Raw genomic sequence first — 16,642 nt, forward strand, 5'->3', positions numbered from 1 at the left:
AAAGTTTGTAGAAAAACCTTTAGTTCTAAGAACAAAGGTAGATGTTGAGAGAGGCTCCATGGAATGTTCATTCCAATTTATTTTTCATGACTTGAACAGTAATAGAATCCAACAACTATTAAGCCAGGAATGGCTTAAACTTCTGTGTGATAGAATAAAATTTGGGTGTTGGATTTGAATTACCAGCAATTCTTTCTGTGAATAATACAAGGTTAATTTTTTGAATACACTCAAACATATTACAGTAAAAAATCTAAATGGAGGAAAATATATGTACAAAAAGAATCTAATGCATCCCCCCCCCACATCCTTTACAAATCAGATACCCTTTGATGTTCCCTGATCCTAGAATTTTCATCTCATAGATTCTATTCCCATTTACAACCACAGTAAGTGGATCTTCTCTCTCTATATATACTTTCTGATATTTTTCTTCCCTACTCTCTCCCCATTAAATTATATATATATATATATATATATGTTTAGTAAAGAGCTCTTTCTTTTGTTTTGAAAAGTAATAAAATATAATTAATAAATTGTAATTATTCCCTGGGAACTTTCTTGAAGAATTTTGAGGTCCTCACAAAGGATGGTATCACACACCTCACAGTAATTTCTGCAAACCATATTTATCCCTAACATACAAAGTCTCTTTTTCCCTTTAATTCTCAAGTGGGTCCTTCCCTAAACCTGGGCTTTGCTAATTGACATTACTATGGAAACAAATGCTCTGGAATGAATGTAATGGCAATGCTTTCAAATGATTTTCTTTTAGCAGCATATTACCTTTCTTTATACTTGCAAATAAACTTATAGATGGAAGTATCAGTCTGTGCTTGACTAGTGTCAGACATAGCTTTAGACATCAAAGAAATGAGACTTATGCTATTAGAAAGAAAGCAATGAATTTTCTTTGAATTTTAAAATTCATCACATTACTGACTTTCTCACTTATAAATAAATGCTAAAAGATTTGAAAGCAAGGGGAGGTTTATTTACCTCCCTGAGACTTCCTTTTAGACAGATTTTGCTTGGGTTAGACCAATCTTCCAAAGTGCTCTTATCATGGCTCCCTTCATTTTCTTGTTTTGAAAACTATAAATGATGCTATTACACATAGGGGTGATAATAATGTAAAGAAGAGACAAAGGCTTATTTTTTGTCAGGGCCATGTGTACTATGGGGATTCATGTAAGAGAACATGGCTAACGTGTATAGAAAGAGGACCAAAGTTAAATGGGAGCTACAAGTGGAAAAGGTCTTCCCCTGAACACCTGAAGAGGAGATACTGCACTGAATGGAAGCCAGGATGCAGGCGTAAGAGATGACAACGAGTGCCATGGGATTAAGAAGCACTATGACAGCATTAAGGAAAATCATCTTCATGATGAACTGAAGGTTTTCACGAGAGAGAGAGAAAGAAAGAAAGAAAGAAAGAAAGAAAGAAAGAAAGAAAGAAAGAAAGAAAGAAAGAAAGAAAGAAAGAAAGAAAGAAAGAAAGAAAGAAAGAAAGAAAGAAAGAAAGAGAGAGAGAGAGAAAGAGAGAGAGAAAGAAAGAAAGAAAGAAAGAAAGAAAGAAAGAAAGAAAGAAAGAAAGAAAGAAAGAAAGAAAGAAAGAAAGAAAGAAAGGAAGGAAGGAAGGAAGGAAGGAAGGAAGGAAGGAAGGAAGGAAGGAAGGAAGGAAGAAAGGAAGGAAGGAAGAAGAAAGAAAGAGAGAGAGAGAGAGAGAAAGAAAGAAAGAAAGAAAGAAAGAAAGAAAGAAAGAAAGAAAGAAAGAAAGAAAGAAAGAAAGAAAGAAAGAAAGAAAGAAAGAAAGAAAGAAAGAAAGAAAGAAAGAAAGAAAGAAAGAAAGAAAGAAAGAAAGAGCAATCACTATGGAAGCTTCACAAAAGAAGTTTTCTACATAGTTGTTCCTTCAGAAGAGATTCTGGAATGATATATACTCTAGAAAGATGTCATTAATCAGCTCAAAGAACTAGGAAGTACTCCCAAGTTTCCCAAAGACCTTCTGGTTTATAATTTGGGCATAGTTAAGTAGGTGGCAAATAGTAGCATAACAGTCATAAACCATAAAAACTAAGAAGATGTACTTAGTCACACCTACACCAAAGACCAGGTACATCTGGGTCATGCAAGACATAAAGGAGACATGATTACTAACCACTAGATGGATTAGCATCTGTGGGATGGTGGTGCTGATAAAGCAGATATCTAGAAAGGACAGGTGGTCAAGGAAGACATGGGACTGTTGAGATTGGGATCTGACCAGGTGATGAAGATGATGTAGCCATTCATGGCCATGGCAAGGCAACGAGGGCTAGGAAGAGTACAAATAGTTATGCTTATGTAGAAGGGGAGCTCTTCTCAAAACCCAAAAGAATAAACTTTGTCACTGTGCTCCCATTGCATTGGTCCACAGTCTAAGTCCTCATTCTGTTGCTCTGCTAATAATGTCTGTTACTGAATAACTGTGGAAAATAACAAAGACAATTTCACGGTGTTTGAAGAGGAGTTGATCCAGGGTAGGTGGTCTGACATGGTAGGTCTCTCATTTTTGTATCTATGACTGGAAATGGTTTTGTCATCCAATCACTGGAACAGGTATAACAACAATCTCATATCCAAAAGATAAACAAGTTCTGGCTGGACAGATGATGTTGGAATCTTTTCTTCAGTGATTTTGAAAGAAGAAAACACCATACTCCTTGACTAGAGAAGTTCCATTTTGGCTCTCTCTATCTTACATTGTATATGTGTTTTGTTGTTTGGTTCCACATCCAGTGGTGCTCAACGCTTATTACTTTCTCTATGCTCAGCATCATTCTGGCGATGCTCAGAAGACCATATGAATGCCTTTCTATTGCTAGAATCCTGAATCTCTTTCTTTAGCCTTACACAGAAAATTCCAGCATCCCTGATTTAAACCCACAATTTTATCCCAAAACCTAACCATTTCTAGTATCTCATCACTCAGAGCACAGGAGTGAACAATGAAGATCAAGCAAGGTTAATTTGGTTGCATTGTGCAAAGGTCAATTATCCTATTCACTTCTCTTATTCACTTCTCTTATTGTTTGACAATTTATATTTATAGAAGTTTCCTTAAACTGTAGAGGCTCACAAAAGACATAGAAAGAGCACCAATTACAGAAGACTGATGAAAAGGAACAGAACTTCTAATACCATAAAAAAAGAAAGACTCTATCCTAAGCTTCATCCTATGACCTGTGCAAATAACCAGCTCTCTAGTTACAGAGGCCTGATTTTATCATCAACAACTGAGCATAGTTTCCTGGCACCATACAAAGACCTGGGGATGTGAAAAAAAAAACACAATTATGGAACCTGTAGTTATTCCCATGACAGTATGCTTCAAGGGCAAAGAAACCCTGTATCTCTTAGGCCAAGGGAATTCCCTTTCTTTTTTTTTTTTTTTTAACATTCAGAAGCTTTATAACCCACACTAAAGGCCTATAAATTGTCTATTGTAAAGAAACTTATAAAACAAACAGTATGTATTGATAAGCTTTTTGTAACAACAAAGTACAATTTTTAAACCTTGCAGGGAAGCAGATGCAGGTGCTCTCTCACACATAAAATTCATGTTTAAATACATCAATGTACAATTCAATAAGAAACACAATTCAGATTCACCCCCACAAATGAGTGTGACTTTGTCATTCACCAAGCCCTGTGCCCACTTTCCTCAGAATCTTAGAATTCCCTACAGTGTCCAGACCAAGACATCATTGACACTATTGTATGTCTATCTCTCTTCCTCTGACTCATTTTACTCAGTCTCCATGACTTTGTTTCTTTCTAACAGCTGCATAGTATTCCATTGTATAGATATACTACCGTTATTTTGTTTGTTTGTTTGTTTTTAGCCAACAATCTATTGTTGGGTATCTGAGATATTTCCAGATTCTGGCTATTTCTGCAATGAATATAGGAGTTCAAAGAATGTTTTGTATTGTGGTTTTGTGTTTCTAGAAATGGTATATCCCTAGGAGTGATATTAGTGGATCATGTGGGACTCAATTTCCAGTTTTTTTTTTATTATTTTAATTATTTATTTTAATTTTATTAGAAAAAATCCTTTATTCTCTTGAGTGGTTCAGCTGAGTCTGAGAAAGGAATTCCCTTTCTAATCTCCCCAATCTCCCCAGTAAATATTGTGCAAAAAATATGGTTATTGTTTGGTGTTGTCTTTATTGCTGTGATGCTTTTTTTGTAGTTACTGTTTTTTTTGTTTGATTTTGTTATTTTTGTTGTTTTGTTTTTTGTTTGTTTCTAGGTATTTTTTGGTATTTTTTTTCTTTTTGGTATGTTTTTCTTCTTCTTTTTCCTTTATTCTTTTAAATCTTTTTATAGCCTCTAGATGGACTCCTCCCAGTTTTTTGTTTGTTTGTTTTCCTTTCTTTACTTTTTTACTTGTCTTTTTTTTATTCTTTTTTTTTCAAGCAGAACCACATAACTTGAGACATCTTGTTCTGCCTTATAAATTGAGGGGGGGGGGAATGGATGGTACCATGACCAAACAGTTGTATGAATATTGAGTAGAAATTAAAACATCATTAGACTTAAGCACCAAATCCAAAGTTAATGACAACAGAATTGATACCCAGTCTACAATAAGCTATACATAGAGGTGATCAGTTATTCTACCAGCCCGGGGGGGGGGGCATGGAGGGAGATATGGGATGCATCTGGGAATAGGGGTTGAGGGAGAACAACTCTGGTAGTGGGAATGCCCCTGAGTCAATGTCACTATGTACCTTAAATATTACTGTGAAAGATTTCTAACTCACTTTGGTCACAATAAAATTATTTTAAAATATTATTAGAAGAATATTTTTAAAAGGGATTAAATAGGAAGATAAATGTTATTTCAGATGAAGTCATATACTGAATAACATGTTCAATCAATTAAGTCAAAAATATATTCCGAGGGAGGGACTTCAGAGCATAAAAACCAGCTAACCTTTGCAAAAGCTGGCTCCCTGTGTGTGACACCAGGCGGGGAAAATCCGCGAAAGTACACCGGCCCAGTGGGGCTCAGCTGTGAAAGACTGTGAGTGTGACCTGTCTATGTCTGTCTACCGTCCTCTTGCGTGAAACTCTTGCGAGTGGGGCAAAAAGAGCCTCCAGAAACCTCGCTCGCCCAGATGCCATTTTCAGGGAGGGACTTCAGAGCATAAAAACCGGCTAACCTCTGCAAAAGCTGGCTCCCTGTGTGTGACACCAGGCGGGGAAAATCCGCGAAAGTACACCGGCCCAGTGGGGCTCAGCTGTGAAAGATTGTGAGTGTGACCTGTCTATGTCTGTCTACTGTCCTCTTGTGTGAAACTCTTGCGAGTGGGGCAAAAAGAGCCTCCAGAAACCTCGCACGCCCAGACGCCATTTTCAGGGAGGGATTCAGAGCATAAAAACCGGCTAACCTTTGCAAAAGCTGGCTCCCTGTGTGTGACACCAGGCGGGGAAAATCCGCGAAAGTACACCGGCCCAGTGGGGCTCAGCTGTGAAAGACTGTGAGTGTGACCTGTCTATGTCTGTCTACTGTCCTCTTGCGTGAAACTCTTGCGAGTGGGGCAAAAAGAGCCTCCAGAAACCTCGCTCGCCCAGACACCATTTTCAGGGAGGGACTTCAGAGCATAAAAACCGGCTAACCTTTGCAAAAGCTGGCTCCCTGTGTGTGACACCAGGCGGGGAAAATCCGCGAAAGTACACCGGCCCAGTGGGGCTCAGCTGTGAAAGACTGTGAGTGTGACCTGTCTATGTCTGTCTACTGTCCTCTTGCGTGAAACTCTTGCGAGTGGGGCAAAAAGAGCCTCCAGAAACCTCGCTCGCCCAGACGCCATTTTCAGGGAGGGACTTCAGAGCATAAAAACCGGCTAACCTTTGCAAAAGCTGGCTCCCTGTGTGTGACACCAGGCGGGGAAAATCCGCGAAAGTACACCGGCCCAGTGGGGCTCAGCTGTGAAAGACTGTGAGTGTGACCTGTCTATGTCTGTCTACTGTCCTCTTGCGTGAAACTCTTGCGAGTGGGGCAAAAAGAGGCTCTTCACTCTTTCTAAGGAAAGAACACCATTGCAACAAGAAGGAAAAATCACACTAAGAATGGCGCTATATCACAGAAGCAAACATTTCTCTCTGGACTGTCTTCTCTGTTGCATGCTCGGGCCTAAGATTTGACCCAGTGTGAGGCTTCATCCACGGAGGACTCCCCTCCCTTAGAGGCAAGTCAGCCCATCCAGAAAGGGAGGAGCCAGAGGAGTGTGCTGCCTACATCATATAGACAATGAATACCACCACAACACATAGAAAAACCCACAATACAAGTGTGACAATGGGGAAACAACGCAGGCCAGCATCAGACATAGAGAATGAAGATGACAATTCTGAGGACCAGATAATGACTGAACAACTAATCAACCTCTCAGATAAGGACTTTAGACTAGCAATATGGAAGGTGCTCAACAGACTCCAAGAAACCATGGATCGAGTTGAACAGAACACTAATAAGAACCAAGAAAATATGAAGGCAGAAATGACAAAACTCCAAACTGAAATAACATGTCAACTAAAAGGACTGAAAAAGTCAGTAAACGAAGTGAATGACAAAATGGATAAGCTCTGGGACAGGGTATCAGAAGCTGAGAATAGACTTGGTGCTGTGGAAGATGAGATACATAACAATTCCATACAGCAGGAGAGATTGGACAAAAAACTTAAAGCAAATGAGCAGACAATGGAAAAATTAGTCAAAGAATGGGAACAGACAAAAATAGAAGTCTATGATAAGATCAACAGAAACAACTTAAGAATCATTGGAGTCCCAGAGACCCAGGAAGAAAATTTCCAGGAAGAATCAATGGTCAAGAACATCATTAAAGAGAAACTTCCAGAGCTAAAGAATATATGTGATCAAATCCTGCATGCCCGAAGAGTACCAACCAAAAGAGACCCCAGAAAAAACACCCCAAGACACATCCTAGTCACAATGACAAATCCCACAGATAGAGACAGAATTCTGAAAACAGCAAGATCAAAAGGGGAAATCATGTTCAAGCAAGCTTCCCTGAGATTTACAGCAGACCTGTCACCAGAAACGCTCAATGCCAGAAAGCAGTGGTGGGATATTGTGACAAGACTGAATGAAATGAATGCTTCACCCAGAATACTATACCCAGAAAAACTCACTTTCCGGTTTGATGGAAGAATACATGGTTTCACAGACAAAAAACAGCTCAGAAACTTCACAGACACAAAACCAGTCTTAAGAGAAAAACTGAAAGACCTAATCTAAGACAAGACTACCAAAAGACACACCAAATTTTGAAATAAAGATGGCGTTAAATCCCAGGACAATTCTTTCTCTCAATGTCAATGGACTAAATGCACCAGTTAAGAGACACAGAGTGGCTAAATGGATCAAAAAACTCAATCCAACCTTCTGCTGCCTACAAGAAACGCACCTGAATAGTCAGAACAAACATAGACTCAAAATAAAAGGCTGGAGAAAAGTTATCCAAGCAAACAACACCCATAAAAAAGCTGGAGTGGCCATACTAATATCAGATAATGCAAACTTTATACTCAGGAAGGTTGTAAGGGACAAAGACGGACATTTTATATTAATCAAGGGGTACGTAGAGCAGGAAGAATTCACTCTCCTAAACATATATGCACCGAATGAGGGGCCAGCAAAATATTTAATACAACTGTTGACAAATCTGAAAAATAATATCAACAACAACACAATAATTGTGGGGGACCTTAACACGGCTTTGTCAACACTGGACAGGTCAACCAGACTGAAACTCAACAAGAATATACTAGACCTGAGGAGAGAAATGGAAGAAAGAGGCCTAGTGGATATATATAGGACACTCCATCCCCAGCAACCTGGATACACATTCTTCTCCAATGTACATGGGACATTCTCCAGGATAGACTACATGCTGGCACATAAAACATACCTCCATAAGATCAAGAGGATAGAAATTTTGCAGGCTACCTTCGCTGACCACAAGGCTCTGAAATTATTTGTGAACTCCAAAGGGACTCAGAAGAAACACTTTAACACCTGGAAGTTAAACAGCCTCATGCTCAATAACCAGTGGGTCCGAGATGAAATCAAGGAGGAAATCAAAAGGTTCCTGGAAACAAATGACAATAAAGACACAAACTCTCAGAACTTATGGGACACAGCAAAAGCAGTACTGAGAGGAAAATTTATAGCTTTGCAAGCACACATCAGGAAGGAAGAAGGAGCTTACCTGAGTAGCTTAATGACACAGCTAATAGAACTAGAAAATGCTCAACAAAAGGACCCAAGAATAGGAAGACAGAAGGAAATAACAAAGCTGAGAGCAGAAATCAACGAAGTGGAAACCCAAAAAACAATCCGAAAGATCAACGAAAGCAGAAGTTGGTTCTTTGAAAAAATAAACAAGATTGATAGACCACTGGCAAACCTAACAAAGAAAGAGAGAGAGAGAAACTTGATAACTCGTATCAGGAATGAAAAAGGAGAGATCACTACTGATATGACAGAGATTCAAAGGGTAATCAGAAACTACTTTGAAAAACTCTACGCCACTAAAAATGAGAACCTGGAAGAAATGGATAAATTCTTGGACTCTTATAATCTTCCACGGTTGAAGGAAGAGGATGTAGCATATCTAAACACCCCCATCACCATTGATGAAATTAAAACAGTAATCAAATGTCTGCCGAAAAACAAAAGCCCAGGTCCAGATGGATTCACTAATGAATTCTATCAAACTTTCCAAGAGGAACTACTGCCAATCTTGGCAAGACTCTTTCATGAAATTGAACAAAGGGAAACACTTCCAAATAGCTTTTATGAAGCCAACATCACCTTGATACCTAAACCAGACAGAGACGCTACCAAAAAAGAAAATTACAGACCAATATCACTGATGAATGCAGATGCAAAGATCCTCAACAAAATCCTGGCAAATAGGATTCAATGCCTCGTTAAGAAGATCATCCACTACGATCAAGTAGGTTTCATCCCAGGAATGCAAGGCTGGTTTAACATCCGTAAATCTATCAACATAATACACAACATCAATAACAAGAAAAATAAAAACCACATGATCATATCAATAGATGCAGAGAAAGCATTTGATAAGGTCCAACACCCATTCTTGATCAAAACTCTCAGCAAGATGGGAATGGAGGGAACCTTTCTCAATATAGTGAAGGCCATCTACCACAAGCCAGTGGCAAATATTATCCTCAATGGAGAAAAACTGAAAGCCTTCCCTCTAAATTCTGGCACAAGACAAGGCTGTCCTCTCTCACCACTCCTATTCAACATAGCACTGGAAGTACTTGCTATAGCGATTAGGCAAGAAAAGGATATCAAGGGAATCCAGATAGGAAAGGAAGAAGTCAAGCTCTCACTGTTTGCAGATGACATGATACTCTACTTAGAAAACCCTAAAGACTCTATCAAAAAGCTTCTAGAAACAATAGACTCATATAGCAAGGTGGCAGGGTACAAAATTAACACACAAAAATCAATGGCCTTTCTATATACCAATAGTAATAAGGATGAAATGGACATTAAGAAAACAACCCCATTCACAATAGTACCACACAAACTCAAATATCTTGGAATCAACTTGACTAAATATGTGAAGGACCTATACAAAGAAAACTATAAAACTCTGCTCCAAGAAATAAGAGAAGACACACGGAAATGGAAACACATACCCTGCTCATGGATTGGCAGGATTAACATCATCAAAATGGCAATACTCCCCAAGGCATTATACAGATTTAATGCCATCCCTCTAAAGATACCCATGACATTCTTCAAAGAAGTGGATCAGACACTTTTGAAATTCATTTGGAACAATAAACACCCTCGAATAGCTAAAGCAATCATTGGGAAAAAGAATATGGGAGGAATTACTTTTCCCAACTTTAAACTGTACTACAAAGCAACAGTTATCAAAACAGCATGGTATTGGAATAAGGATAGGTCCTAAGATCAGTGGAATAGGCTTGAATACTCAGAAAATGTTCCCCAGAGATACAACCATCTAATTTTTGATAAAGGAGCAGGAAATCCTAAATGGAGCAGGGAAAGCCTCTTCAACAAGTGGTGTTGGCACAATTGGATAGCCACTTGCAAAAAATTAAACTTAGACCCCCAGCTAACATCATGTACAAAGGTAAAATCCAAATGGATTAAAGACCTCGATATCAGCCCCAAAACCATAAGATATATAGAACAGCACATAGGCAAAACACTCCAGGACATTACAGGCATCTTCAAGGAGGAAACTGCACTCTCCAAGCAAGTGAAAGCAGAGATTAACAGATGGGAATATATTAAGCTGAGAAGCTTCTGCACCTCAAAGGAAATAGTGCCCAGAATACAAGAGCCACCCACTGAGTGGGAGAAACTATTCACCCAATACCATCAGATAAGGGGCTAATCTCCAAAATATACAAGGCACTGACAGAACTTTACAAGAAAAAAACATCTAACCCCATCAAAAAATGGGGAGAAGAAATGAACAGACACTTTGACAAAGAAGAAATACAAATGGCCAAAAGACACATGAAAAAATGTTCCACATCACTAATCATCAGGGAGATGCAAATCAAAACAACGATGAGATACCACCTCACACCCCAGAGAATGGCACACATCACAAAGAATGAGAATAAACAGTGTTGGTGGGGATGTGGAGAGAAAGGAACTCTTATCCACTGCTGGTGGGAATGCTGTCTAGTTCAACCTTTATGGAAAGCGATATGGAGATTCCTCCAAAAACTGGAAATCGAGCTCCCATACGATCCAGCTATACCACTCCTAGGAATATACCCTAGGAACACAAAAATACAATACAAAAACCCCTTCCTTACACCTATATTCATTGCAGCTCCATTTACCATAGCAAGACTCTGGAAACAACCAAGATGCCCTTCAACAGACGAATGGCTAAAGAAACTGTGGTACATATACACAATGGAATATTATGCAGCTGTCAGGAGAGATGAAGTCATGAAATTTTCCTATACATGGATGTACATGGAATCTATTATGCTGAGTGAAATAAGTCAGAGAGAGAGAGAAAAACGCAGAATGGTCTCACTCATCTATGGGTTTTAAGAAAAATGAAAGACACCCTTGTAATAATAATTTTCAGACACAAAAGAGAAAAGAGCTGGAAGTTCCAGCTCACCTCAGGAAGCTCACCACAAAGAGTGATGAGTTTAGTTAGAGAAATAACTACATTTTGAACTGTCCTAATATTGAGAATGTATGAGGGAAATGTTGAGCCTATTTAGGGTACAGGCGGGGGTTGGGTGGGGAGGAGGGAGATTTGGGACTTGGGTGATGGGAATGTTGCACTGGTGATGGGTGGTGTTCCTTTTATGACTGAAACCCAAACACAATCATGTATGTAATCAAGGTGTTTAAATAAAAAAAAATTAAAAAAACAAAACAAAACAAAAAAACTCAACTCTCCCTTCTCTGCCTCTTCACCTAGCAACTTTGGAGAAGGTGATGCATGTAACAGACTCAGGATGATGTTTGGGATATAGAAAATACTTGATGAATATTATCTGTCATTGTCAACTTTCTATTACCCAACGACTAAGCAGGTCCTCTGTTATTAAGACTCTTTCCAAAAGATAATAGAATGGACATCTAAATAGTTCCTCCTACTTTTGGAGATAATTTTGGAGATAATTGTATTTGTTTCTTAATTCAATCAAATTTTATTGAATAATGATTATATGTTTGTGCTGAAGATGAAGTGCTTAGCTCCACTCAGAGCAAATCGTTCAGTGAAAGACAAAAAGCACACTAGTAGAAGAGTGAAAAATAGACACAGATGGGACCACTTATACTTAGAGCCCAGGGAGCAAAGGAGGATATGGGATACGTGCTGGGAACACGGGGAGAGTGAGGACAACATTGGTAGTGGGATTGCCCCTGATTCAATGTCACTATATACCTAAAATTTTACTGTGAATGATTTGTAATCCACTTTGGTCAAAATAAAAATTATTATTTAAAAAAAGGAAAAAAAATATATTCCAAGGATCACCTGTGTATCTACCATTATGTTAGAGCGTGGTTATTTCTATTCTGATAATAAAGCATTATTTCTTTTTTTTAAACTTGATTGATTGATTGATTGATTGATTCATTGATTGGCTTCAGGGCCATATCCAGTGTCACTCAGAAGTTACTCCTAGCTCTGTACTCAAAAATTGCCCCTGGTAGGCTGATGGCCCATACAGAATGCGAGAATCCAACTGGGTCCCTCTTAGATCGGCAGCCTGAAAGGCAAACACTCTACCACTGTACTATCTCTCCTGCCCCTGAAGCATTATTTCTGTCAGAAGTGGGATTCGAACCCATGCCTCCATACGAAGAACAGAATCCCCAGCGCTGGGGAAGCGGAGCTTGAGTCTGGCGCCTTAGACCACTCGGCCATCCTGACAACCGGGAAGCATTATTTCTAACTTTAAGGAATCACAGTTTATTAGACAAGACATACAAATAAATCTATCATTCTGTCATGTAGTGCCAAGTGACTTTTTAGAAATTACACTGACCAAAATATTTTTATTAATTGTTCATCTACGAGGTAGAGGTTTAACCCCTTGATGTTTGTATGAACATTTTTGTACATCACAGTAGGAGAACCCAGGACAAGGACAGAACATCTTGAATACCAGAGTCAGTTGGGGCTTATGAAGATTTTGGAAAGTAGTTTCCACTCTTTGGGGATTCCAGAAAGTTGGATAGGCTGAACAATAGATATTTTCTGTTTTCACTTGTTGATATTTGTTATTGCTTTAGTTGTTAATATTATTCTTATTAATACCCCATTTCCATTTATTGAGAGTCAATGTAAATCTCTTCTTGAAGTAGGGCGGCTACTTCTCACTGTCATGCTGGGTTGCCTCAGCTAGGCAGGACGGGATACAGGATGGAAAAGCTAACATGAGAAGTTCAAAATAAGTCTGTCTGTTTTCTCTACTCCCATGGAACAAGAAATTGAACAAAGTATTTTCAAATTATATCTCTCCACTATTAAATTTATATAGGGACAAAATGCCAGGCTGTGTCCTATGTCTCACTCTTTCTCTCTTGCTAGAATTAGGCCTCAGGTTCCAAGCAGGGACACTGGAGAAACATGGGTCTGAAGGCAAACATTGATGTAGGAAATAATGCGCGCGCACACACACACACACACACACACACACACACACACACACTCTAAAGAGAGAGAAATGGGTTCAGAAATTCAACACATAAGCCTTCAGCTTCTAAGAAGCAGGAAACTCAGTGGGAAGTCTGGAAAAGCAACAGAGCTTTTTTTCCTGAAACCGTAAGTATTTATTAGGAAGAAACAGATCACACCCAGAGGTGGATTAGGTGGTCTAAACATTAATCCAAAATACTACTCAAAAATGTTTCCAACCAATGAGTAAAAAGGCATATATTGAGTGGGATGGGATCCAATTTATTCCACTCTCAATTCTCTCTCTTCCTCTCTCTCTTCCTCTCTCCCTCTCCTCTTCTATCTCTCTCTCTCTCTCTCTCTCTCTCTCTCTCACACACACACACACACACACACACACACACACACACACACACTCCATTCCTCACTGGAACAATGCCCTTTAAAAACTTGTGTGTGTTGTCACAGTCTGAATTCACTTTCCACTACCCCACTCCATCTCCATTCCAACCTCTCTAAAGTTGGAGGAATATGTGTGCTCTTCTAGGCCTCTGCACATCCAAAGAACACTTTCCTCACTAGATAGGCAAGAGTTCACCAGTGGAACTCTCTGCTAACAGTCCTTTTTCTGAGGAAGTGTGGGATTGAAGAGTATTTCTTCTATGCTAAATAGAGACCAAAAAATTGCCAAGTGCCAAACTAATAATTTGCTGTATCAATGACATTGGTAAGAATTTTCCCTCTAACGAGACACTTCTCTTTATAGTTTTATATATATATATATATATATATATATATATATATATATATATATATATATATATAATAGTTGATTTGGGATTACACACAACAATGAAAGCAAGATCTATGAGCTATCTATAGGAGATACACTTCATGTTCAGTATTACAATGGATTGAAGGTAAAAGAATGAAAACAATATCTGTCATGTAAGCAAAATTTAAAGGAAGTTGAAATGACTATAATGATAAAAACAAAATAGATTAAAAAAAAGAAATGTTGCTAAGTCTATAGAAGAATCTTTTATAATGATAAAGGATTCATCAGAAAGTTATTGCAATAATTACATATGTATCTAATAATAGAACACTATAAAAAGTATGTATACTAAATTAGAAAAGCTTATTAAAAGATATCAATAATAGTAGTTGGAAAATTCAATATCTTATTTTTGATAGTAGTTATAAAACTGTACAAAGTCAACTGGAAATGCAATACTGTAAACTAACTACAACTCGGGTTACTCTCAGTGCCTGGGGGACCATGTGGGACCAGGAACTGAATAGGTGTCAGCCAAGTGAAAGAAAATCTTCTTAATTCCTCTACTATTTCTCTGTCCTAGGCTAACAGATTTTTATTTATCTTTTTTAATTTTAGGGCCATACTCACCTGTACTCATAAATTACTCCTGGTTCAGAGATAACTTTTGACTACTTTTATGGAGCTGTCAGTAGGGCCAAGACAAAGGCTCTAGACAAAGCAAGTTCCCTACCCATTGTACTATCTCTCTGGCCTGACTTAACAGATTAATAGATCTATTTAATAGTAAAATCTTCTAAAAAAAATACTTTCTTCTTTCTCAGTTGCACATGGACCATTCTCTAATAAAGGTCATATGATAAACTATAAAATAACCCTTTAAAATTAAAAAAAGATAAAATAGTATAAAGTATGCACTTAACAGAAGATAATTTGTGAGAGTCACAAATACATGAAAATCAGAAAAAGAGATAAAATTAATGTGTGATAGTGGCTGGAAAGATAGTATAACAGATACAATACTTGTTTTGTTATGTGGTGGACCTTGGTTCAATCCCTGGCATCCCATATGGTCCCTGAGTTATGGGGAGTGATCCCTGAATTTAGAGTTAGGAGTAAGCATTGAGTACCACTGAGTATGGCCCCAAACAAATAAAAAAGACAAAAATATACAATTTTAATGTGTGATGAATTAAAATATAATACATTTAATGTGATACAATGATATAAATAATGACTAGTGGTCATATACCTAGGAGTGGTATTTAGCTGGATCATATGGAAGCTCAATGTCAAGTTCTTTAAGGAATATCCAAATTGTTTTCCAAAAAGGCTGAATTACATAGCATACCCACAAGCAGTGAATAAGAGTTTCTTTCTCCCTACATCCATGGCAACAGTGGTTGTTCTTGCTCTTTGTGATGTGTGCCAGTCTCTGTGGCTTGCGAGGATATCTAATTGTTATTTTGATTTGCATCTCCCTGATTATGAGTGATGTGGAGCATTTTTTCATGTGCCTTTTAGCCATGTATATTTCTTCTTTGAGGAAATATCCGTTCATTTCTTCTCACCATTTATTTTTGATGAGGTTAGATTTTTTTTTTCTTGTTAAGTTCTGTAAGTAACTTGTATATCTTAGATGTTAGCCCTTTATTTGATTAATGTTGTGTGAATAGTTTCTCCCATGGGTGACCTTTTTACCTTAATTACTGTTTCTTTTGAATTGGAGAAGCTTCTTAGTTTAATGTCATCACATTTGTTTACATCTGTTTTCACTTGTTTGGACAGTGGTGTTTCCTTCTTGAAGATGCCTTTAGTCTCAATGTCATGGATGTATTGCCTACATGTTGATCTATATACCTTATGGTTGTGGTCTGATATCAAGGTCTTTAATCCATTTTGATTTGACCTTTGTGCATGGTGTTAGATAGAGTTCCCAGTTTGCTTTTCTTACATACTGCTGACCAGCTGTCCCAACAACAATTATTTTTGTTTTGTTTTTATTCTTATTTATTTATTTTTAAATTTTTATTTAAGCACCACTTCTCTTTTCAGAGCTCGTATATTTTTGTTGGGGTTCAGCCTGATTGACCTATCAAGAAGTGACAGGGCAGTGTTGAGGTTTCCCACAACTATTGTGTTTCTATTGATATCTTTTTTCATATTTGTTAACAACTGTATTAGTACAATTTAATATTGGTGAAAGTGATGCCTTCCATCTTCTATTTCATCAGGGTTGCTTAGTTATTCTTGGCCCTTCATTGTTCCAGATGAATTTCAGGAGTGATTGATCCTTTTTTTTGAATAATGCCATTAGTATCCTTTGAGGGATTGCCTTAAGTCTGTACAATGCTCTTGGGAGTATTGCCATTTTAATGATGTTGATCCTCCCAATCCATGAGCAGGGTATATGTCTCCATTTCCTTGTGTCTTCTTTAATTTCTTGAAGCAATGTTTTATAGTTTTCTTTGTATAGGTCCTTCACTTCTTTAGTTATGTTGACTCCAAGCTATTTGCATTTCTGTGGTAGGTATTTGAATTTCTGTGGTGTTTCTTCTGTTATTAATACTGATAATATCTTAATAGTGAATGACCTTCTTAGGGATGAGAT

The 16,642-nt window shown here is 37.9% G+C and overlaps 1 non-coding gene and 1 pseudogene across 1 annotated transcript; both read right to left on the minus strand.

The window, feature by feature from the left end:
* Nucleotides 1-1,016: 1,016 nt before the first annotated feature.
* LOC126001817 (olfactory receptor 10AD1-like) lies at nucleotides 1,017-12,500 on the minus strand (annotated as a pseudogene).
* TRNAL-CAA (transfer RNA leucine (anticodon CAA)) lies at nucleotides 12,400-12,506 on the minus strand. The gene is made up of 2 exons: nucleotides 12,469-12,506; nucleotides 12,400-12,445 (listed from the first exon to the last, which is right to left on the minus strand). It is a non-coding gene; the product is annotated as a tRNA-Leu (tRNA).
* Between the last annotated feature and the right edge of the window lie 4,136 nt (nucleotides 12,507-16,642).

This window comes from Suncus etruscus, chromosome 2 (assembly GCF_024139225.1).
Source record: "Suncus etruscus isolate mSunEtr1 chromosome 2, mSunEtr1.pri.cur, whole genome shotgun sequence".
Taxonomy (NCBI): Eukaryota; Metazoa; Chordata; class Mammalia; order Eulipotyphla; family Soricidae; genus Suncus; species Suncus etruscus.